Here is a 26,517-nt window from a genome sequence, read left to right as displayed (position 1 = left end):
AAATATGCTATAGTGTTCATTTTAATGCACAGTTAAAAGAAATTTTCCCCTCCTTTACAATCAGGTTATTTCATTCTTTTATACCAAAAATTAATATGATGATTTTTCTTATATGTGGGTTTTTCAAGATAGGTCTTTACTCAAATAATAAGAATTTGTACATATATGAAATAACTGCACGACAAACACACTCTGCAAAGAATTACACAAATTTTTAAACGATTTTTTGATATGCTAGTTGAAGTAACATAATTAAAAAATTCAATATTGCACTTAAGGGGGGAAGAGTTCTGATGTCATGCAGTTGGCTATCGTTCACTGATACGGATAGCAGAAAATTAACAAATTAATCGCGTCGTTGGAATTTTGGTAAAAATTAAAGACAGAGACTTCTACAGAGATCCATGTTATCAAACCGAAGGTTAGAAAAATGTTTCGGTTTAATCGGCATACTTAGCATACCAATAAAAATTTTTGAGCAACAGAGTGAGAAAGGGTTTGATAAGCATTCGTCTAATTTAACTTTTCCAGAGAATGAATCCTCGCTATCCAATCACGTGTGCATGTGTCTTGAAGCTAAGGGGTTGCAACGAGGCCGAGGTTACGACAAATTTCAAGCCAAAATATTTAAAAAAAATATTTGTGACGTAAAGTAAATGCCATCACGCTTTTAGGCAGAAAACCTATTTCTATCCGATTCCACCCTCCCCTGTCTTCCCTTAGCAACGGTGGGGAAAGCAAACAAATCTTTACTCTTCCAAAACACGGTCCGTTTTTGTTTGGAGGGCTTCTCCTAATTACTGCTGCATTCCTTTTACTTTCCTCTTTCACAGCTCATACACAGAGTTTCTTGAAGTAGTAGTCTATATAATATTTCAAAAGTTAAAAGTTTAATAACCGAGTCCCCTTCCTGTCTCCAACTTCTTAATTCCGAATGCGATAGAATTCCGGGCATTCTGCTCAGCCTAATGCAGAATTTTTAATTACTAGCGTCGTTACGGCAAAGCGCTAATATAGGCAGCCGTCGGGAGGGTTGCATGCATTAAGTCAGAGCAAAATAAGAGCGCTGAAGAAGGAGTTGGAAGGGAGATGGGAGAAGAGTCGGGGGAGAAGAGGATGGCTGCAAGAAAAGCCGCTTCCACCACTTAGCCCATGGAGTTCTTCTTCATCAAGCGGTGGAGTTTCCTGCCATCAATGACCTCAGAGGCTGCTTGTCATTGAAGGTAGAAATGATTTGGATGTTTGTTTCGCCCCATATTGGATGAGGTGGAGGAACTGAGGAGAAAAAAAATATGCAGATGAGTGCCGTTAATCAAAGTGACTGCAGAAACATCTTCCGGCATTTCCCAATCTCGCATTTCATTCCATCAAGTGGATACGCATTCACTATTCTCTCCTACAATGCAAAAAGATGCCTGCATACACCGAGTACTGTAGGGTCCTTAAAAACACTTCGCACCACCGAAGGTAACTTTAATTAAGGACTTAATCCATAACCAGGTTAGAATTCTACGCGCATTATCAGGTTTTCCTCGCTGAAAGAAATGCTATAAAATCATATCTTAGTGCAATATAGCTTAAGTTAAGGAACATGTCTAGGGAAGTTTCAACTCTGCAGTAAAATATATTCCAAACAGAAAAACTGCACTGAAACCATTCTACGTGTTATCAATATAAAATTTTGAATGATGATAATAGAATTAAAATGAATGTGCTTGTGATACCTACAGTATTAAATACATTGTAATACATTATTTTGAGTAACACTGCTCAGTATGGTAATGCACTTAATACACTGTGATGATTCTGCGAATCAGCATCTCGCTAATATTAAATTTGAGTTTCGATGTAAAATTAGTAAATTTTAACTAGTTAAACAAATTAAAATATCTATGCGTCTTTTTAATCCAATATCCATGCGACATAAAAGGCATGTTTTATAATGTTTCATTACGTGTACGTATAATATAAATTTTAAAAAACTGAATCGCCTACATTTTTAACTCTTCATGATCATATACATTTTTTCAAATATTTTCTTATTTTAATAAAAATTAAGGTGAAATGTGCATCACTGAAAATCAGATATACGGACAAGACTAAACTTTATATTTATGATCCTTTCTAAGTAAAGTTTAACTAAAAGAACTTCAAGAGTTAAACAACTGTATTGATTATAGTTTTAACATTCTAGCGTTTTGATAAAATAATTCGAATGCCCAGCAACAAACAAAATTCATTTAAAATGTTATAAAAAAATTGCTTGTTTAACGAACTATGTATTGCACCTTCAGAAAAAGCATTTTAAACATAATGTTATTGTAGCACGTATCTTTAAATAGGAGCAATATTTAAAATATTATCTTTAGATAAACTTGCAGTGGCGTTTTAGTTACAATATTGCAAATGTTTCATTGGGATTGCATATATGTATATCGTGTAGGACTCTAAAACTAATTAGAATATCAACGTATTCTGTAAATGAACTTAGAAAATGAACTAACTTCTGTAAATGAACTAAATTCTTTTCAATTACTTAGTCGATTTATGTTCCCTTAAAATTCGTGGCCTATGAAACATAACAACTGAATAATAACTCCAATAATGTCTGAAATCCTTCTATCTGAATGTAGTCGAACTTCGATGAGCCGAAGCTGACGGAAGCAGAAAAAAAAATCGGTTATTCGGACATTCAGTTTAGAAAGAAATCTTTAATTCCGACAGTCATTTCATTTATAGACGTTATTACCAGGGATCTTCTAAGTCCTGGTTTTTACCGTTATACGTTTCCACATCCTCCATAGTTTAATTCAAAATCCGTGCAAGATACACAAATGTGATTAGTAATATAACATGGTATAAGGAAAGAACATAAAACAAAGAAAATCTAGTATAGATATTTTGCCAGAGAATTTCATAAATAAATTTGTTTTAGTTTCCTGATTTTTTTAAAATGAAAATAGATTGATGTGTTCGTGGACAAATTTAAGACAGTGCGCAATGCCTAGCTTGTGCAATACCGTGATGTTTTTTAAGTGAAAACAGATCGATGTGCACATGGACACAGAGTTTGTGCAATTCTTTGACTTCTTATTTTGGTTTTGTGTAGCGGCTATCTTAAAATTGTGCCTTCCTGGCGCCGAGCTTGGCGTCAAAAAAAGAATTGCCAAAAACAAGGGGCACCAAATGTAATTATCCTGATTTTTTTAATTGCGTGAGAAAGCTATGATTTTTTAATATCCTCCATTGCGATTTAAATTTATATTACGTTAATTAATTTGTAGAAAAAATATATAGGATCTGAAATTTGGCCAAAGCATTTCCTGAAACAAGATTATTTTTTATGGTTTCCTTTCTTCTCAAGGTAATTCAAAAAATTTAGAGCGATTGTCGAAAGGTTAAAAAATACAGCTGACAAAGGCAGTCGCCCGATGCTGTTTTTGCTAATAGATGCGCATTCATTCATGCAAAACTTAAGATTCAAGAGCGCATCTAACACGTAATATAATAAATATCATACACACTTCAACAAATAGCAACTCGGAAGGGGGGGGGGCTCTTGCATGGCGTCTGTATGTAGAACAGTGTTTTCTTCAAGAAGAGGATGAGGAGGATGGTCCATTCTTAATGTGTCAAGCCAGCCAGGTGTCGCTACGGTCCACTGGTAAGATGTGTGCGCAATGATGGTGTTTACCGTCACGGTAACCTAAGCTAGGTAAGTCATGCATACCTGATATAGGGGTTTCCATTTCAGCCTGGTCCGGCTGATTGTTTCAAATTGCTACCTAGAGTCTGGTGCTTGTTGTGCACTCATCCGAACACACAGCACATTTCATCTCTCTCTCTCTCTCTCTCCTCCGCCTGGTTTCTTATTCGAACCCTCCCTTTCCAAAACAGGGGAAACCCATAATATAAGCGTAGACAATATTTTCTTTGTAAGGAGATTTTCTGTGAAGTTATTTTCCTTTCTCTCGGTTGAGATCTTTCATTGTCCAGAAAATGAATTAAGAAAAAAAAAAAAAAAAAAAAGCCCCGGAAGAAAGTTGATCATTTCAACTGAAGTCGAAGCACAAGCCGTTAATTCTTATATCCAAGAATAACAGTAATCTTGATGATGATTCCTAGTCATTAAAGTTGCTACTGTTAATTAAATGAAGCTGAATTTTATGCAGATATTCATAATTAATACAGGAATGCCGATCTCTCGAATACTGAGTTTATTTTAACTCGGAATTCCAGAAGTTTTATTAACGCGACTGAGAAGCAGTCACGTTAATAAAAGCTACTTAAGTGAAAGACCACAAAAGCAGGTAACCGACAGAAACATGAAACATGATCCTTAAATAATTCCAGACTGAATTCATAAGAAATAAAAAATTAAATACTTTAGAACTGCATTAAAAACTACAGATTCACTTTCGGCTTAAAGTATCTGTCAAGATGTTAAATATATAAAGTATGTCTCAGAGAAAGTGTGACAATACGAGACGTATTCGAGAGGCTAGAAGAAACAAAATACCATTCAAATTTTTTCGGCATACCGTTGCGTTCAGGGAAAATAAGACTTCAAAATCCCGTGATGTCACTTCGACCAGGCGAATGAAGAGTCACTGTGATGTAGGAGCAGACCTCCTATACGAGGTATCATCTGCGAACGTCGATAGTACCAGCTGCGTGAAGCGAAATAATTATAATCGGAATAAATGAAAGCAAACGAACAAAAGGACGAAAAGCCATTCGCGTCTAATAATATTCGCAGCTACAGTACGAAATTAATGCCAGCGATGAGCAAATAGATCAGCTGCAAATACAAAGTTAAAATGAAAAATGTACGCGTATCAGGTAACAGATCACGGCATATTCTTTACTACTCGCAACGAAAGATGCAATATGCAAATGTCCCAACCTACCAAACATAAAAATCAGGATATATACATTTTTTAAGACAGTGGGAATATTTTGTCGGTGACAAAAGTAACTTTTAACTAATATACCAATAAAAATATGAAAATACATGGAAAAAAATTGAAAAATAATAATAATGAACATTTTAAAGAATATTGGTCCTTTCAATGAGCAAAACATTAAAAAAAAGAAATCCCAAAGGCGATTTTTTTTCTGTGACTGAGCAGAAGTTCAATAAGCTCACAACTGAAATTTTAATCGCGAGGTTTAGCTTTAATATAATCGCCATTCCTAAATTATCCATTAAGAAGATGGTATTTTCTCTAACGGTTAAGGATATTTTTATTCTTAAAATACTTCCGAAGCCTTTTTTATTAATAGTATGTATTGACACAAATACTTTTGAAATACTGAAGTTGCTTGCTGAGAAGCATCAGAGCGATCTATGTGCTTGTCAATTGTAACACAGATTGCAATAAAACAATAAAACAATAAAATTGTAACACAGATTGCAATACACGCAGCAGTCGTCTTTATTTCTTCAAGCATACGAAGGATTAAATAAAAACCTGACCGTCTGAAAGAATCAAATTAAAAAATTTTGCCTTTAAAACTGGCAAAAGCATTTTATAAAAGTTATTTAAAAAAATACGACATTTGCACTGCTACTCGTACTCATCGGTAATACCTATTCTTTAAGGTGATGACCAGCTTATCCATTTTCTTGTTGTATATACTCATAAAAAAGACAGAAAAACTGAATTTAAAAAAAAATGCTACTGTTGACAGCAATATCTACAGCTAAAGATAAAATTCTTCCCACGCGACACCATTTCGCGATTCAGAAACTCAACACATTTTCTATATGAGATAAAAATTCAGAACACAAATAAATACCTATTCAACATCGAAAAAAATCTAGAATGTAAAGACTGACATTCACAAATAACTACATTCACACTGCAATCGAGTTCTTTATACGTTAACGCTGAACAACACTATGACTATCTAAATATTTAAAACAATCTCTTTTGCGAACTGTAGGCTAATCTGGGAGATACTACCTATAGGATGCAGATGATTTATTCCTTAAAAAAAGTGCCCTCGTAATTTCTTTTTAATAAATTTACGACTTGAAACCTACGCTAGAGAAAAACTTAATTCATTAAAAGTGGAATAAAATAAAACATTTAGCAAAGACCTAGAAAGTTTCCACCTTCAGCTTTATATAATTAGGGAGTTACAGGAAAAAAGTATATATATATATTGTATAAGCACTAAAAATATAGCTAAACAAGCAGAAGAAATTGAAAAAAAATTATATAAAAGTAGCTTAAATTAAAAATGGGACTTTTATTGAAATTGGTAAATCAAGTGTACTTGAAATAAGAACAAAATGAAGTCGATAAAAATACAAATTTGCAAAAGCTATGTTATACGATATTACTCGCGCCATCTCAGCATGCCTTCGTGTTGTAATAGTCAGCACACTCAGCGCGTATTTGAGAGGTCCGTGTTTCGAGCCCCGGCGAGGGCATTCCTCATTTCCATCTCTCCTGCTTTGAAATAAGCTAATGTCTCTATAGTTATCACTCTCTCATTTTTACTCTGTCAAGAGGAGGTCAGTTTACATTTTTATCCACTTTATTTTGTTTTTATTTCGGGTAAACTTAGTTTACCAATTTTTCTAACTGTCCAGCTTTTAATTTAAGCTAATTTCTTCTGCCTGTTTATTTATAATTTTTAACTTATTCAGTATCTGTTAATTAAATCTTAGAAGCAGTTTGCGCAGGATGTGTATTTTAATTCTTTTTTTTAACATATTTTTACAATTTAACTTTATTGTATATATATATATATATATATACAATAAAAATAGGTAAGATAACTTTAATCTGCAGTAATCGCTTAACTATCCTTTTCAATTTCGTTATTTGCCTTACTATACCAACGGTGGCAACACGCTTATAATGATTCTTTCTAGACCAGGGGTTTTCCACTTTTTCGTCCCATGCACCCTTTCACCACTGCTAGACCATCTATCCCCTTCCTTTTTAATACTCGACATAATATTTATACACATACCTATTTAAATTCAGTTTGTTTTTAATGTGTTTTATATATCAAACAAGAAAAAATGTTGATAAATACCAAAACTTGAACAAAAGTTTTTTTTTTTTTTTTTTTTTTTTTTTTTTTTTATTATTCATAAGCTAAAACTAAATACACTTAACAAGTAAGTATAAAGCTGACCTCATCCCTCCTGAAACTATGAAATCCCTTCCCCTCGGTTGACAAGCCTAGCTCTAAACTGTGTTATTTCAGAATTGGTCTTTCCCACATGATTCTTGAGTAGTGCTAATGACGGCAGTACTTATAAAAAGCTCCAGCCAATTATGCAAAATTTGCTAATTAAAACCTTTACTAACCAGTGGGAGTGAAGTGACACCAATACTGAATCAATATTAACCAGGTTTTTATGTCACAGATTTCACATTTCTTCTGTCGCTTCCCACTGCCAGAAATATTGTCCGCTGTCAGTCATTTTTCCATCGACAACGACTATTATATGAAACGTGTCACCCACCTCTATATTTGTTTGTGTTTTGCTTTATTGTTCTTTATTCAACGCATTACGTAAAAAATAAGGAAGAGGTTAAAAAGAAATTTTCACCTGCAAAAGTTTTCACAAACAAATTTTCATAATTTTCAATGAATATATGAAACTACTTCTGTTTTATGCAATAATATCGCAGTTTTAACGCAAAGTGAATCTCTCATTCTGATGTACATATTTATGCATTCTGGCTATTAATACAATACTTTCAATTGGCCTTAAAATTTTGATTAAAGACACTATTAGTTAAAATAGAAGTTGCTGTGAATCTATTTATCTCAGCAACGAGAAGAAACTCACAAAAATTATATCAATAACCATGACAGAAATACTTATTTAAATCAGAGATACGTTTATTTTCTGGTCTAGAGTATTAATTTCAAAATTTAGCATACAAATTAGCAAATTATTTAACAAATTACAGTCGACTAAACAAAATCTTACATTGTTTTTATTTTCATAAAATAATACGAACTTGAGAAATAATTGAAATAAATTATTGAACACAGAACAATAAATTTCAAAACTTTGCCGATGCACTACAAAAATACCTGTTTCCAAAAGCGTATGACATAAAATATGAAGCTCTTGGGGCATATAAATGCTTACTATCTCTTCTATCTTATATATCATCACAAATATTTTAGAGGCAGAATATTTATTTAAAAATAAGTAGTGAAGTTTTCAAACAGAGAGAGTCACAATAGTCAATTGTTAACTAAATGCTAAAAAGGAGAGGGAAAAAAAAAAAAGATATCTATCTCGCGTTCCGCTGAAGAAAATTGTGCTGATTGTTGCAATGGTTATGAGAGATATCATCTGCCTGATATCTTTTCTTTCCGCATAAGATATAATTAGAGAGCAAATGTTTATCTGCGGATATTGAAGCGATTAGACGAATTTGAGTTCGGGAAATGCATTAGTTGCGATCATAATTTAGAATTAGTCCGCAAATCGAAGTGGCTTATCGTACAGCGTGCCGAGAGCGCTAGCCAAAGCTGGCCAAAAATTTCATTTAATGAAGAAAAGACCACAACCAGATGTTTCTAATTAAGTTCTTAAACTTCATGGCTGCAGGAATACTTCTCATTTTCTTCGAAGAGGAAATAAAGTTGAAAGAGAGACGATAAAAAAGAAGATAAAGAAACTAAAAAAAGGGGCCCGGTGCTTTATCGATTTGTCACTTACATTAGTATTATGATAGTTCCGGAGCTTTTGAAAGGGCTTGATGAAGCTGAGATTATGAGGAAGAGCTTCTTTAGTGGCTTCTTTCTCTGAGGAGACGCTCAAAAAGACGTCACAGAAGAGAGATTTAGCTTTTAAGCTCTTTCGGAAATTAATTCTGAATGCTTCGCAGTCAGGATTTAGGAACATATTCCAAATTGCATAACTCAGTTAGCTCACTTTAAATACAGCCAAAGCAATCGATTCGGGTTCTAATTCGACCTTTTTCTTTAAGGAACCGTTCAAAATTAATACCCGGGCTTCTTCCACCTCCCCCCGACTTATTTAGTGGCGGAATCATATTTAATCAAATGTTGAAAAGTAATGATGACTTCGAAAGAAACCACCAAAGAAAGGTGACGACCCTCTATATATAAGTAAATACTTCAGGAAGACCAAATTCTGTCTCCCCAAACTTACTTTTTCGCTGCTTCAGAAATTCGGAGCTTTTAATAACTTTTTACTTCTTATAATGTTTTGATTTACTTTTTCTTTTATTTTCATTTCAGCTTGCAAATGAATAAAGATTACTCTTTTTTTTTTATTATTTCGCAAAACGAAGCCTGTAATGCAGGGTTTATACGAACAACATTCCTCCCAGTTTCTCAATTTCTCTTCATCAATAATTTACCAAGCAGCAGAAACAAATATGAGATAGGCGCAGCACGATGATTTCCTTATGATAACAACGCCTGCCTTTCGTTTTGAAGACAGGAAAGCTTTGGCAAAAAGGTACCATAAAAGTTTCTTCAAAAGTGAAATGATGAAAAATTTAAACCTAAGATGATAAAAACAATCACATACATTTCTGAGTATTACCATTAGTTTGATTCTGGCATGCTTCAAATATATTAGAATTACTTTCTAGTTGAAACTTTCATTTGATGTAACTTAATTTCGATAGAACTTGAATAACTTTGTATCTGGTACTCGAAAATTTACCTTCTCCTGAAATGGGAACATTCACGCTTAAATAATTTTAAAACCATTACTCGAGATTCTTCTTTATCTGCACTTTTCATTCCTTTTAACCGGAGGTTTGGGACTGCCTCAATGACTACTAACGGAAACAGCTACATTATTCAAAACTATAACACTATTTCAATACATAAAAAATATAAAAACGTCAAGTAATCAGGACTCCTTTTTGTTTTTGGTTGGATTTATCACAGACATTGTATGATTTCAAAATGATACACCAGGATGAAAAATACTCACATTTATTGGGAGAAGGAATAAACAGATATAGTTAGTTCACAATGTTTAATTCCAATTCATGGAAAAATGCAAAACCTTCTGAATTATCTAAAATTCGAATTGCCCGATTTTAGTAAAAATTAATTTTTATGCTAAAAACTTAATTTTGGTTATCATATTTTCACGTAATTTTTTTTTTTTTTTTTTTTTTTTTTTAAGGTTTAATCGTTTTCTTTGTGTATGGAAAAGGAAAGCAATGAAAAAAAGACTTAATTATCTTCAACTGAAAAATTAGCTATTTCGTTTATTTCTTTTTGCTTGTCCTTGTTTAATAAATAAAATCTTCAGGTTCAATTAGGGAATAAAATTCATGATCGTTCAAATTAATTTACGCTTCAACAAATCATCTCAAACTTAACCAAGAATCCCCTCCCCAAGTTTCTGGTATAGGTTCCTCAGTTATTATTTGTTTGTTTGTTTGTGTCAATTTTCTTTGTTTGTGTCAATAGCCACCAACTTGCAGAAATAATGTTACTGACATGTTTATCAGTGTAAAGCACTGGGCACCCAATGGAATGATGTGTTATCGTAAATCGAAATATATAATATCCGTACAATGCACGAATGTAGTGTATGCAACGAAATATGTAATTCATGCAACAGAAGCCCCTAATGAAAGTATGTACATTACGTATTAGGGAACTGAGCATATTTCCGCACAGCGCTACTGCTTTACGCACACCTTACTATGTCTCATATGTTTCTTCTGAGTGTAATATTTGCATTTATGTGCTCTACGTGTTTCCATATGTATTCTATGTGTCATGATATGTATTCTCGTGTGTGTTTTTATGTCTTTATTTTACGTAATTACGAGTGTGTTTTTATGCTTTTACGTTTAATTTTGTATATCTATGTGTTTCAGCTTATATGAGTGTTTTAGTGTTTTAATGCTATCCTTTATATTCTTTTTAAGTTACTTTGTGTTATTAACAACGTCCTATGTAAAAACTATCCGACATCTAGCCCCTGTATGGCCATGTAAACTCCTGGTGCAGCCTCACGGGGCTCTAGCGAGTTGCTTCTTCGAGATAGTGGAGGACGTGGGACATATGCCTGTTTACTTATGTTATACGTCAGGCGTCCCCGTCCTCCGTCACCTGTGTCAATTTTCTTTCTTTCATCACATGATTCAATACTTTTATTCTTCGCCTCTTAATAATTTCTATACGAGTCAGTTAATCAATAACAGCAACTACATGTATACGGTCTTCAGATACTTTTTTAGTGCCAATTTTCCTTTTTTCAACAAATGATTCATCTTCTTTATTCTTTACCTCTTAACAAGTTCTGTATCAGTAAGTGGCCCCGAAATACTAACTTCATTATTAACACCTAAACATGATTCATACATGATGTCAGTCGTTATCTTACATTCGAGTTCTAGAATCGGTACCGCTGCAAGTTTAGTCCAAAGGGGCAATTTGCCCAGAAGGACTATTAATTTCGTTTTGGCATTTTGCGTTGATTCACTTATAAATGTCGGTTCACTTTTAAAATTGTTGCCACCAAATATTAGAGCCCTGCTTTATATTTAAATAAATTAAATAATGAAGAATATGCATAAATGTGTGCATCTTTCTCGCACTGTGATAAAACAACGGTACCTAGAGCCATCAAACTTTGAATAACGTACGTTTTCACCCGAATATGGGCATCTGGAAGCCCAAATTTAGAATTTGTTTCATTATCGATTTCATATTTTGTAAAACTTTAACGAATTTTTGCTTAATAAACTCAATGATTTAAAAGCGTGCAATAGCAACACTATACGAAATTTTTTTTTTTATCTCCAGCGCGCGAGACTGTGTGTCGGAAATTCTAAAGATATGCTCATTTTAGAATTATTTTGCGATATTGCAGTTGAACTAAATTTTATGGTTTAAGTACGAAGAAAATTATATTTAATAAATAAAGGTAACACACAAAATATTAAAAAAACGCATCTTTGGGCTTAATATAAAATCTGAAATCTTTTCATATTTTTATATTTTTTGGGAGGGGGGGATAATTTTATTCGTTTTATTTATTCGTTTAGGATAGGCTGTAGTGTGATTTGTCACTAAGCTGTGCTTATCTTTCAGTGTGAATCAAAAAGGTTAGTTTTCGGTTGCGTATTTGATTCTAAGGTATTCAATCTTTTCAAAATTAGCTGCGTCCGATAAAGATGTCCGGAACGATTCCGAATGATTTCTTGATATACTGTCTCAGTGTGGATTTCATATTAGAAGAAGAATATGAGATTTTGACACATAACTGCAATTAAACTAATCTGAGCTGAAATATGTAACTCCATTTCTAAATTTAAAGAGGAAGACTATATAGTTGAAGATGATTCATTCCCTTTAGAGCCTTGTACATGACATGATAGGATACGTGAGCTTTAACACTTCGAGAAATGCTAGTACTCTTTATTAATAACATTGTTTTCCCCTCTCCCATTTCTTCCGCTGCTTAATATCTCAGGAATAAACAGTTTATAGTAAATGTATAGTGTGTCCCCGAAATAAGGCAAATTTCCAGAATAGTATATTCTACAATGGAAACTCGCTAATTTTTGACATAGAGGGTTCCTTCATATCCAGATTATCTGATTCAAACTGAACTGCTTATTTTGAGTTTACAGTACAGTAAGACCCCGCTTAACGCGGGGGATACGTTTCATCAAAGTAGAGCGTAATGCGAAACAGCGCTAAACGAGGCTATCTTTACATGTAAATATTTGGGTTAGGGGAAGATGGCTAGGAAATTAGTTAGGTATTAAATTTAAAAAGTATGTTTTTTTAATAAAAATAAAACCAAACATTTATTTCTTAAAGCCCAAATTAATACCACATTATTATTTCTTGCAAAAATAAAAACAAAATATAAATAACAAAACGAATATTCTTAAAAAAAAACAAATAAAATTCTAAGTCAGTCATATTTAGTTAGCCTTCCGCGTTTTCAGTGTTCTGCCTTTTTGTGACAAAAGCATCTAATGTTGTTTGCCTTTTTCTTTTGCGTTGTTCTCTTAAAAGTTCTTCATAAACGGATAGAGCATCTCTAACACCACGCCTTACTTTTGAGCTCCTGTCAAAATTCGGATCATTTTCAATGAATTGATCCATTATTTCAGTTATGGTACACAAACTCCTTTTTACAAACGCCATCGAAAGTTCTTTTTGCTCTTCTTCTGAATCACTGCTGTCAACATTTTTGTTTTCTTCTTGTTCAGTTAATTCCTCGAGCTCATCATTAGAAAGACTAGCCGCTGCTTCTTGAATTATTTCTTCGACATCTTCCACATTTACCCCTTCAAAATATGTCTGTACAATACCGCACCAAACAAGAAATACAAGTACACTCTTTCGGATATGTATTTGAAACCTATCGCTGCATAATATTTCGGGGAATCCCCGTATGCTGCGAGCGATTTCGTGGAATCCCCGGGTTGAAATAAAAGAGCGCTAAACCGAAACAGCGCTAAACGAAACAGCGTTAAGCGGGGTCTTACTGTAAATAATGTAACAAATGTAAATAGAAAAATCAAAAGGAATTTTTCAAGTGCGAATTATCTAAAAACTCGAATTAACACAAGTTCAAATGAGTCGAGATTGACTGTATGTATGTATACATGATTATATACGCACATTTAACTATAATGTGAAATTTAAATTACATATTATCAACTACATTAGACAAATTTAAAATATATTTTCGACACATTAATGAAGGTTTTGTGATAATGTTTCATTATAGGGGAATATTTTATGGCTCTATTGCACCTCATTTTGGGAAGATTTGTTAAGAACGTTTATACTTCAGAATTAAAATACCAATCAGTTTCAAATACCATCAACGATTATTGTATCATTGATTATAAAATTTAGAAGTATATTTTTTATTCAATAACTGTCTTGCCTAACATGCAATAAAACATCTTTCCTGCATGTATATTAATCTAATTTTAACTATTTTCAGTATATATCAAAAACACATTTTATTTCAATCGAAATATTTTCCTTTAACTATATCCATTAAAGTAAAATACAACTGTGATCTAAAAATATAAGATGACTAACATGTTGAAAAAAGAAACGAGAATTCCAAACAATTTTTATTCAAATTAAACGCAGTTCAAGAGTGAGAAAAACAAATCAAAACAAAGGGTTAGCTGATTTTTAACAATATCAGGAATCAATAAAATACTGAAAAGAGAAAACAGAGAAAATTTTTTAAAGCTGCGTTCTTCAAAACCAGCAAAATTCACGGCATTTTCTTTGCTTCTAAACCTTTTTAACTCTTATCCAGGCGTACATATGATACAAGGCACCCCGAACTCGATCGCGTGATAGAGCAATTCACATTCTTTATTTTCTTAAGAAAGTGAACGATTAGATACTTTGATAGGCATAAATTACCAATCGTTTAGGAACGATTAACAAAGACCTTTTGATGACGGGCCGATGACAAAATCATTAGTGTCATTTCGGGGCGACAGTTAAATATTTCCGCAGGCGGACGCAATGGAGGCTAGTGATAAGGGACTTTCGATTTGCCATTATGGAGGAGGCCCGAGTGCAAAATGTATTAGAAATGAATTATTCCGAAAATTAAGGCCTTAGAACCAAAGAACTAATTGAGCCACCATACACTGCTAGCTTCAACGATTTCGCATTAAAAAACGCACTAATGCCCGACCCTGAGAGAGGGGGAGAGAAAACGCAGAACGTTATTGATTGTGTGGGGGAAGAGGATAGTTGGGAAAAAAATCATTTACAATAATTTAACGACTGGTCAATCATTTGCAAAACAATTTCATCATTTAGTGCAGTTTAAATTTTTGCTATCTATCTCTAGAAGAAAAAAAAAAGGTACCCGGTAAATATATGTTTAACAAGAATTTGCGTATCTCTCGGTTTTTAGAATCACCTCCGCTTAGTAAATTAGGGGAAAGAGGGACATCCTAATACAAAGCGAAAGATGCATTTGTGTTAGTTTCTTTTTCCCTTACTTTATTAATTTTTAATTTTAAACTATAACTTTTATTTGGAATTAAATATCCTTTATTTTGATCTTCATTTGATACAAAAAGGAAATATAATTTATAGTTTACTATAAGAGTCGATTACTTTGTTAAAGAATTAAACTTAGCGAATCATTGTAGTCCTTTGTTTTAAATGCAGTTCAGTATGAAAAATAGCTTACAGCCTTCTTTTTTTTTTTTTTTTTTTTTTTTTTTCTAATCAACCAGAAAGTCGAAAATGATCATGATTTCTATACTAACACCTCAGATGTAGTTCGTAAAATTTATAAGCGGAGAGGTAAAAAAGAGCTAAATGTCATACATAATTTCAATCTTGATGTTAAATGCAAAAATATACATCAGTATACTCTTCTTTTCAAACTAAATTTTTCGTTTTCATGAATAGACATGATTAAAAGTTTTTTTTTTTTTTTTAATTTTTGCTTCGTACTAAATTTTTATTAAAATGTGTTTTCCTAAAATGTCGTTTCCGTTACAAAGTTGTTTGCAAATGTTATTCTATTACAAAGCAAACGTCAAAAACATATTCGACCTTTACACAAGTAAACGTTCAGGCACAATTCGTTGTTTACAACAAATAAAATTCAAATCAGACTTTTAGTGTAATTATGAAAAAGAGTATCCGATTTCAGATTTGAGTAACATTGTAACCCCTTTTTTTTTTTTAATTATATTTTTGTTTAAATAGTAAGACAGAAAAAAAAAGAACACAGATGCGCAAAATTTCTTAATAATGCTGAATAGAAATGAAAACCCACCTAACGAAGTATCGTATTTATTAGGATGCATTATAATTGCTCATTTGTATTGAAATCTTTCCCAAGTGGCATGTGACAGACTTGCCTTATTAAAAGTGCCCAGAATAAATTCCCGAAAAACAATCAGCTACGTTAAACTGCACTTTTTCTTTCAAATGTGCCGCAACCTGTTTACGAAGCAGACTTATTGATTATACTACTTTTTTAAGCAGCACATTTACGTTTAAAATAAAACGCGCTTAAAATGAATTCATGGATCTGTAAGAATACACTCAATCATATTTTTAGTTGAAAAATGAATTCTGTTAATATTGATGGTGTAGACTGCTTTCGCAGCATGCAACCAACGAATCAACTGATCACGCAAATAGGGAAAGTGAAAATATGAGTCGCTCCCAATAAATTTGAAAAATTTCCTCCGCGTTATTAAAGAATAAAAGCTCTTTCTCACAAAGATTTTCTTATGCACGTGCTAACATAAGATGCGAATATAAAGACTATAATGTAATATAAATATTTAGAACCCCAAAGGAAGAATGCAAAATTTTAATACATACGGAAATAAAAATTAAATTTGCATTTTAAGCATTTGCATTCTATAAAATATTTCGATAACTATTTTAGACTAACACTGAATATCCTCAATCAGATACTTCTTAAAAACCGGTGTGAATGGTATTGTGAAAAATATGTAGAATAGCTTAAACAAAAGCTTATTACTGCAATCATTATATTATTTTGTTTAAAGAAGAAAGCTTAAAAGGTTACGGTATTAATCTGAAGTACCCGTCTCACCAAAGGAACCAAATCTGAAGTACCTGTCTCACAAAAGGAACCGAGAAAAACTGCCGAACGAACTTCCGTCCCGTCTAACTCTCTAGCTAGAAATATCACGATTAAAGTAAAATCCACATAAAAAGTACCTAATAATAAGTCAACCTGGTGGTTAAACAAACTGAAATTAACAGAAATACGATTTCCACTTAATTGCTGGTAGAATAATAGCTTCTCACCGCAAATTCAAAGTAAATTGAATGTAATTCACAGTATCAGCAGGCAAGCTAATGCAAACAGCAGAAATACAAAGCTGAGTCAGAAGTCAGTCTAAGTTGTCAATTGCTCTCCGATAAATTTTAAAACTAACCGTTGTTTATACTTTAAATTAATTTGCAATTTAAAGAAAGCCTACGAAAAGAACGAGTACAGAAAAACCATAACAATAATATAACTGATTAAAAAAATTGACAGAATGATCTTGCAAACGACAAATGGTAATTATTTATAATTGTATTGCCGTGTATTACGAATTTAAATACAATTCGAATATGGCAGAGTACGAAAAGGCTATCTGCTTGAGAGGAAGAACGCCTTCGTGGAGGATTTTGTAACGAAAACCAGACTGGTATTCAAGTAAATACCGACAGGACATGGATTAAAAAAAACTGAATGATAATCCTTCATTACTAATCAATTATTATTATTACTAATGAATTGATTACGATAACAGTTAAGGTAAGTTTTATTTAAGGCCCCAAATCGTGTCACGATAAATAAAATCGTATTGTCATAGGGTCTCAATTATCAATAAAATTGCGATGTTTCTAACATGCATTCCTTATTGATCCAAGTTGTTTTATTTAAGTTTACATTTCAAATAATAAAAAAAAACTAATTCTGCACCACTATATATAGCAATTTTATAATTTCCTTTTAATCTTCCCTGGTTTCGAAAACTGACAAAATACATTTAATAGTTATTAGATTAATTAGATTGAATTAAATCATAATTTTAACACGAAAAATTTATTTCTGTCAGATAGGTCGCACCCATATCACGCAAGTAATGAAAGTGAAATCACGAGCCTCTGTTAGTAGATCCGCAGAGTTTTCTCGCTCACTATCATAAGGAAGAAAGGTCATTTTCCTTAACAGAAGTGTTCTTCATGCATATGTAAGCACAAAATATGAACACGAGCCTATAACGTAACATAAATAGTTGGAACTCCAGCGGAAGGTTTTTAATCTTACTGCTTCAATTAGTTTGCGGTATGTATTTAATTGCGCCAGCTCCGAACTTTTCTTTTCGCGCAAAAATCCCCCAAATACAGGGAAAGGCGGAAAGGTAGGGAGGGGGGAGGACAAATTCTTGACGAGAAAGCGGACGGGGGAGGATGAAGAATGGCCTCTTCCGACATAATTAGAAAATAGTCTAAGATAAAAATAAAATTTTTGGTCGGAGAAAACTTCAAAAGCTCGACACGAGCTCCATCTACAATCGAAAACGAAAAAGTCGAGTGTTTCGGGGATCAAAGGGAAATAAGATAGGTGCGCTAATAGAGGGATGGAACTAAGCTAAGCTAAGTGGAAAGGAATACAAATTTTTCCTGGGGAAAACAAACAAATAAGATGAGCATACAGCTCAAGTGCTGTTTGCTGCTGAAAGTGACCTCGAGTGATTATGAAGAGTGTTTTATCGCGGAACAATTTACTGACATCGGCACTCGCCTAAAAAGAAAGACAGAAAAGAAAAGTCTGAGAAAAGAGAAAGAGAGAGAGAATGCCTCGAGAGATGATGGCAAAAAAAAAAAAAAAACACTCCTGATTTCTTTTTAATACGTGAGTTAGGAAACGCAATAATTTAAAATACGAAAATTTCTCTGAGAGCTAAATACACATGGTTTGAAACAACGGGGTAATAGCAGAAAATGATGACTCCGAAACTGGAGAACATTTGCTAAGTTTAATATCAAATAAGCTCGTTGTAGACAGGTAATGGTTAGAATGCTCACTACCTGTAAAACGAAGGGCATTTTTTTTTTTTTTACCGTCGCCATTCCTGAGCACTGAGCCATTTACATACGAAAACTAAAGTAAGTTGCAGAGAAGGAAAAGATGACTTGCGGCTTTAGTAATACAGTGTGAATTCTGGAGGCATAAAATAGATATCTTTATTACCTCATCTGATATTTTAACACTAAGCTCGCATTTAAAATATATACGTCCTCAGAGATGCAGATAAAGTCGTAAATAGAAAGCGACTTTAAAACATATTCTGCTTTCATTATTTATTGAAATCCTATTGAGCTAAATTTTTAATTACATCGGTTTAAAAATAAAGGTGTAGTTAGTTTGTTAACGCAATGTACGGCACACACACATATATAGTATGCACAATGCATATTTTAAAATTTTAAAGCAATTTAGCAATCCATTCGATATTTTTTCTATATAAGCAATCCCTTCTATATTTTGACAGCAATGTAAACGCCTATAAAGCATGCATAATATTATTTCAAACAATCCCAAAAGCGTAGAGTTGTTAATTCTAAATGCATATTTATGCGATGAAGATTCCAGACAAGTGGAACAGCAAAGCCATTAGAAAGTTTAAAAAAGCAATTATATATGGAAAATATCACGTAAAGCATGTATGAATATACGGGCGTTTGATGGATGGTATTTATCGCTAACTTTTTTCTGAAACGCTTTTCGTGACTAATTAACACCAGGAAGTCTACTGTTTTCCAAAAAGAAAAACAAACAACAGTCTTGTTAAGACCAATTTCTTAAAGCTGGTTAAGGCAATCCCATCATGCTCCATTACTACCTTGGTATGAGGCCTTTCAATTAATATTTCTCGTAGACGACACCGAAGTTTGTTTCTCGAAATCAAGTCATTTTTAATGAGTCATCTTTAAGCTATAGTCAAAAACATAAGTACAGACACAGCGTTCTCTTTACTCAGCAGAACATGAAGACAAAATCTTGAACCATCTGTTATTATAGCAACACTTCACCTGAGAAGGACAAAATATGTAATTAAGATTTTTATGCTTTAAGTTAATTTTATTTATCAGTATAAATATTTAATAATTGCATAAAAGCAGATTACTGATGAGGAGAGCTAACAATGTATCTAAAGAAAGCAAAATAATTTCTTTCTACACCAAAATACATACATACAGACTTTGATAAATTGAAGGCCTGGTTGTAACTGTCCTTTCCTTCAAAGAAGGCAACGACGACCGCTTGTTAGGTGCTTGCACAATAAAATCGCCACCACTTCCGGCCAATATTGGGAGTGGCCAATATCGAAAAGGCAAGCGCCCGCCATTGGAAAAGAAAATGATTAGTGTTTGCATGACAAGACGATGAAACGCATTTGCTTCTATTAATTATTACTGTAATTCAATCGGATTGATATGTTGCCCTTGAAAAGTCAATTAATTTACAATTAATAGTAATAATTGTTCCAATTTTTACTTCTGTTTACTGTATTTTTGTTTACTCTAATTTTAAAATATAGCTAACATTTTAGTTTTGCCAAGATATCACTTTTAATGAATTATTTCCTTTCAATGGACAATTCCTGAATTTTAATGAATCTTTTCATAAAAATGGACGTTCATAAATTTTACTTCACTATTTTATTAATATTCACTATTTTATTAATTTTCATAATTTCTTTTCCTAGGCGATATTCCAAAAACAATCTCTATGCACCAAGCTCGATCACTAGTAACCATGTTTTTCGCTTCATCATCAACTTCTAAACTGTTACATACATAAGTGAATGCATGTTACCAGCATAATGGAAAACTCGTATATTGTATGCAATGTCAATTCACAATAGCAGATTTTTCAATTTGCCCCTAACATACTCAATTAAAAATTTTGTAGATTAGTTTTATTATAAGTACGTGATTCTAGATTAGGGATTTTCAACCGGAGAGGAATTTCATAGTTTCAAGGGAGAGATGAGGTCAGCTTTTTATTAGTTCAAAGGGGCTTTGTCCCTGAAGGATTATTGTTTTCGTTTTGCGATTTTGCGTTGAAAACTTTAATCACTTTTCAAATCCTTGCCACCAAATACTATCGCCCTGTATTATATTTGAAGAAATTAAATAATGAAGAAACTGCATAAATGTATATATGTTTCTCGCATTGTGATAAAACAACGGTACCTAGTGCCATCCAATTTTGAATGACTTAATCCTACTGCGAATATGGGCATCTGAAAGCCCAAATTTGAAATTTGGAATTTGTTTTACTATCGTTTTATTAATATTTGTTTTATTAATATTCTGTAAAACTTTAACGAATTTTTTTATTAACAAACTCAACGATTTAAAAGCGAGCAATGGCAACACTCAACGGGGGGGGGGGGGTAAAAAACATTTTTATTTCCAGCGAGCGGAACTGTGTATCGGAAATTCTAAAGATAGGCTCATTTTAAAATTATTTTGCGACATTGCTGTTGAACTGAATTTTATGATTTAAGTGCAAAGAGCATGATATTTAATAAATAAAGGTAATACACAAAACGTTAAAAAAACGCCCCTTTGGACGTAATTTAAAATCTGAAAGCTTTAAGATTTTTTTTTTTTTTTTTTTTTTTTTTTTTTTTTTTTTTTTTCAAGTACATTTTAACTCATGGATATAAAAAAACTACTTTCTTTCAAGTTTTGATATTTATCAATATTTTCTATACTTTTTTATGTTTAATTATAAAACACGTTAAAAATAATCTAAATCTAAATAAATGCATATTTGTATTTTTCGAGTTTTGGAAAGAATTTTGGTGACCTTTAACTTTTGTAAAAGGGGTGCATGGGGCAAAACAAATTGAGAACCACTGCTCTAGATTAAAACTGTATTTGATTTTAAAAGATCGTTAAAATATATCCCGAAATATTTATTACGGCTACAATATGAAGCACTTATGTGTTAACCTTAGAGAAGCTATGCGCAAAACTAGAACATTAGTGAGAAAAGACTGTCCCAAAACGTGGTTGACATAAATTACAAGATTCAGATATCAGTTGAAGATATCTGCTCAGTTACCAGCATTAAGAATTAAGAATTAGATATTACATATTAAGATAAGATGTTACATGTTATTTAAGTAGTATTGTGGCTTTAATTTAAAAAAAAAAGTCTATTCTAATCAGAAAGAAAATTTTATGCATCCAATGAGCACAAACTGCGCTATCTCTATAGCACAATGCACTCGAATAATTCCGGGCGTATGCTATTTCCATTATTATGTAATTGGTATAGCATGTCTGGCTGGCAGCAGTAAAGTCCAGAATTCGAATCTCGCGGAAGGCATAGTAACCTTATCACGTTTCTGTGTTGTCAAAAACTCTAAAATAGCTCTGCAGATTAAATTACTGAATTATGGAATGCATCTCATGCATGTTACAGGTTTCGATATAGTGCCTAACAGGAACTAATTCTTATTAACATTATACGAGAAGAAAAGTAAAAACATAAGAAGAGAATCGCAAATATTACAAATGACGAGTATGGAATGTATCGCAAATATCACGCACCAATTGAGATAACACAGCAGTAAAAACACATTCCTAATTTCATTTAATGTCGACTTTAATGTAAATTTATAATTCCATTTTTTTCTGACTTCACGGTAAAAATTATTTGGTCACCTTTAAAAGGAACAGAAAATTGAACTTTGAAGTGCTATAATAATATGTTGTTTGTTGTGACTTATCTCACTTGTCTGACAGCAACATCAGAACAAGCCTACGAAATCCATCGTGGCAAGGAGTGCAACAAGATTGCGCTGTCGTTGGCAATTCTGAAGGAGAGCACCCCGGGGGAAATGGGTCCGAAGGTCTTCATTCCCTCTTTCCCTACCAGCAACCTCTCGAGAGGATTTTGGTTCGCCGCATATTTACAGTGCCCCCATGCTGCACAGGCACTATACGTTTACAAACATTATGCCTTGTCCGGGATTCGAGCCCGAGTCCTTTGACACGGCAGTCATCCTCACTAAACCAGTTGAACGGCGCTATAATAATATACTACATACAAAATAAACAACGACTCTACGAATGAAATAGTGTAATATGTGCATATGTGTGTGTATATATATTTCTACTTGCATCAAAAATGTAATATTTTCTAAGCACTTAACTCCATACTTTTACATACATTTGGCAACATCTCAGAGTTTTCAGGCGTATTTTATTTTATTTTATTCTTAATATTTAAAATTACCTCTTTACGTTGGGAAGCTCTGTTTCCGAAAAGCATAATGGTTTTCCCCTCGTATACAGATGCATTGCATTAATATTCATGGTTGAAAAAGAAGGGACAAGTATAACCTCAGATATCAGAACACACACAGGTTTTTGTTACCACAAACTTCAGAATGAAACAGCGAACTTAATTTCATGCAGTGCATGTGAAACTCCGCAATTCATACGAAATACTTTGACTCTTTTTTCTATTTTGCATAACTTTAATTCAAAACTCTGACAGTTACAGCTCACGACTTTATGCAGGCAGTTCTTGAATATTTTAATTCTTGAGGTTGGAAAGCCGGGGAAAAAACCTGCTGCAGAGTTCTGTATACGCGATACTCAATCATTAAGAGTAGCTTTTTTAGAGCTCAGGAAGGGTGTTTTAATGATTCAAAAATGCAAAAAGACTTTGAATCATGTGTCTTGATAGCACAGTGTTTCAAAATCATTAAAACGGTTCATTTGAAAAGTTTTACTTTTTTCCCCTCCTTCTCCTGCCATATTATAAAAGATTTTCAGAATCTTAAATCTAGCAGTATAAAACAAATAAGGTGGGAATGAAACGGATACTATATTGTACTTATTTAACAATATTTGCTTATGGTTATTGGAAAGTACAGCTGAAAGCAAGCACCTAATTTTAAAAGACCGATCGCATCTTATTCACAGTTTTCTTTTACAATGTGATTTGAAGAATTAACTTTAAAGAAGCAGCTTTTAATAAAGGCGTAGAGTTAAAACACTCAAACATTATTAATTTTTTTTTGGCAAATTAAAAACAAAAACGCGTAAAAATTATACTGAGCTAAAATAAGAAACCCATGTGTAACTATTTAGAAAACTGGCACAAGTATAAAAATTTTTTAAAAAAATTATTAGTTATAAAACGCATCCCCCACGCTAAGTTTGATGCGTCAAAAAACTAGAAATAAAACTAGAAACAAAAGATGTATCCCCCTTTATATTTAAATTAAAACTTAGCAAGCGACAAAAATTACGCAATTAGATACAAATTTTCAAAATATATAAATATAATCCATTCGCTTAACACTAGTTATAAGTAAAACAGAAGAAATTTTATTAGTCACATTTCTTGGCCGGGAATGTTCCTGAAGGCAAACAATAGTTTCTGAAAGTGCTCACATTCCATTAAAAAAGAAAAGAGCAGAATTCAATTGCAATTTCTTTAAAATTACATGTTTGACTCATCTTCTAAAAATGGACAAGTTTAAGGCATACCTTAATTATAGTTTAGGCAATTTAAGATTACATAGGGTAATTTTTTAGAAATTCTGCTTTCAAAACTTTCTTCCTTAACTTACATGTTTCAATAAATATTCAGTTTTCATTTCAATAGAATGTTTGTGATCGCACATAATATTTGCATTCTTTTTTTTTTAAATAATCACACTACAAACAAGTAAAAATGTAGCTCAGATAAGCCCTCGAGTCTCATAAAATGCGTATTTTCTATCTATTAAATGATTTTAATACCTCTCGTTACTTTATTAATAAAAAAATAAATAAAAATAAAAATGCATCTTAAACACCACAAACAATAGCGGAAAATAAAGTGGAAACAACTCCCAACCAGAGCTTGAGACATGAAGAAAATATAGATACATAATTTAAACGAAACGACGAAGACGACAATGGCACTAACAACAATAATTCCTCTTTTGGGAGCGTCTCGCAGGCATTCGCGAAATAAAAAGCATCCGCCACAGCAAAATAACCCCAAGCAAAAGAGGGAGTTCCAATAATTCCACTTTATGAAACTCAGGTGCGAACTTAGATTAAGTGCTCACAGCAACGGGCGCCCAGTTTGGGATTAAATATTTCCATTCTCTAATATTTTCCACAATTTATGCACCGAAGCACAAACAACAGCAAGAAATAAAGGAACAGCCGAAACCGAAACGAGCTCAACGTTCATTAGGCGGGCACCAAAAACTGTCTCAGTAATTTGGATATCCTTATTCGAATAACGAGCCTTCGTCTCACGAATTACGAAGACAAAACGATCAAAAGACAAAATTATGCGAGCAAATAAATCGCGGATTGCTCTATTTGAAACCCTCAATTCTAAGGCGGGACTGGAAGGGATTAGCGAGGGAAAGACAAAAGGCGAAGACGATGTCGGCGGCGCCAGTCACCCGAAAAAACACACACAACGCAAATTTCAAAGAAGATTTCATAAATTACAGTATTTGCGTGTGCTAGATTGCACTTTAATAAGCCGCCCCGAGCCTCAGGCTAGACTTACGAAGAAGGGTTTAGAAACGAATAATGCTAGAAACAGAGGAATCCACACTTTTCTGATACTAAGGAAGTATAAACGCTGATTAAGACTAGCAGTTACCAAACAATGCAATTAAGACGGTAGATATAAACAAAAGTCATAAATTACTGAACACAAGCAAGAAATTCAATGGTTACGTAATCTGAATAATACATCGAATAATACTGCTTTGGAAGAACACTCGAAGAGAAAAGAACTCATTCCCTTCATTCTCGCGTTTTTCGAACAAATCAGCAACATCAGAAGATAATTTACACACTTAAGTATAGCGCTTCTGGCTGGAGTTCTTTTTTTAAATTCTATGTACAATTTATGAAAGGTTTTGTCAGCTAAAACAACTGGGTACAAGCATCGTTGTCGGAAATGAAAATTCAATTTCGAGCAATACAGGTATAAACTAATTCTCAGTTTTAAGAAACAATAGAATTGCGGGAGGAGGAGCAATGCACGAAACACACACGCAAGAAACTCCAATTAAAGGGCTTAAGCAATTTAGGCTAAATAATTGCAATAAAATTTTACTTTCAGTCAAAGCTGAATTTAAATGTTAGATTAAGTTTGGAGAATACAGATTGAAGTTCTCCTTTATGTACCTAAAACAACACTTCCGTAAATATGTATACACTAATATAAATAAAAAAAACTTAATTGAATAGTAAGCTACGACTTCTGAATACAAAGAAAGCATTAACGGCTGTATATTTTACATCGTGAATTATGGTAACACTACTTTCAAAATGAAATAATTGAGGAAGGCTTTTTAAACACGTTGCCTACATCATAAGTATCACGGGGGATCCTCATTAAATGTTTATCTGGATCCGCGTCTGTTTCTCGTGGACTGCATAGATATCACTGTTTTCTATAAATGAGTGATTTAGGAATAGGAGTTTAAATTTTGTACCACGGAACATTGGAAATCCTCATGCATATGATTCTGATTTAACCTAAATTATTTTGCTATACTACTTGCGATTGCAAGTAATATATATTTAAAATTAAGCACAAGTAAGAGTAAAAAAAAAAAATAATAATAATATAAAAGACTTAAAAAGAAAAGGATTCTTACAAATAAATAAATAAAATAAACAATAGTCCTTCAGGGATAAAGCCCCTTTGGACTACAAATATTTTTTTTTAATCTGAAAGCTTTCAGATTTTATATTACGCCCAAAGGGGCGTTTTTTTATGTTTTGCGTGTTACCTTTATTTATTAAATATCATGTTCTTCGCACTTAAACCATAAAACTCAATTCAACAGTAATATCGCAAAATACTAATTTTATTAAAATTAAACTAGATAACCTATCAATTATTTTTTTTTAAATTTACGCAGCGTTCATACAAATTTCTATTAATAAAACTAAAAGATAAGG

General features: G+C 32.7%; 1 protein-coding gene across 2 annotated transcripts in view; it reads right to left on the bottom strand.

Moving 5' to 3' along the window:
- Positions 1–26,517, bottom strand: part of LOC118183190 (uncharacterized) — an 841,429-nt gene that overhangs the window by 666,443 nt on the left and 148,469 nt on the right. The gene's annotated exons all lie outside the window — the stretch shown is intronic.

The sequence above is a fragment of the Stegodyphus dumicola genome, chromosome X1, assembly GCF_044657685.1.
Source record: "Stegodyphus dumicola isolate Sdum_Otavi_A_Nest chromosome X1, ASM4465768v1".
Lineage (NCBI taxonomy): Eukaryota > Metazoa > Arthropoda > Arachnida > Araneae > Eresidae > Stegodyphus > Stegodyphus dumicola.
The sequence above is the reverse complement of the archived record's forward strand: the minus strand, read 5'-3'. Positions and strand labels throughout refer to the sequence as shown.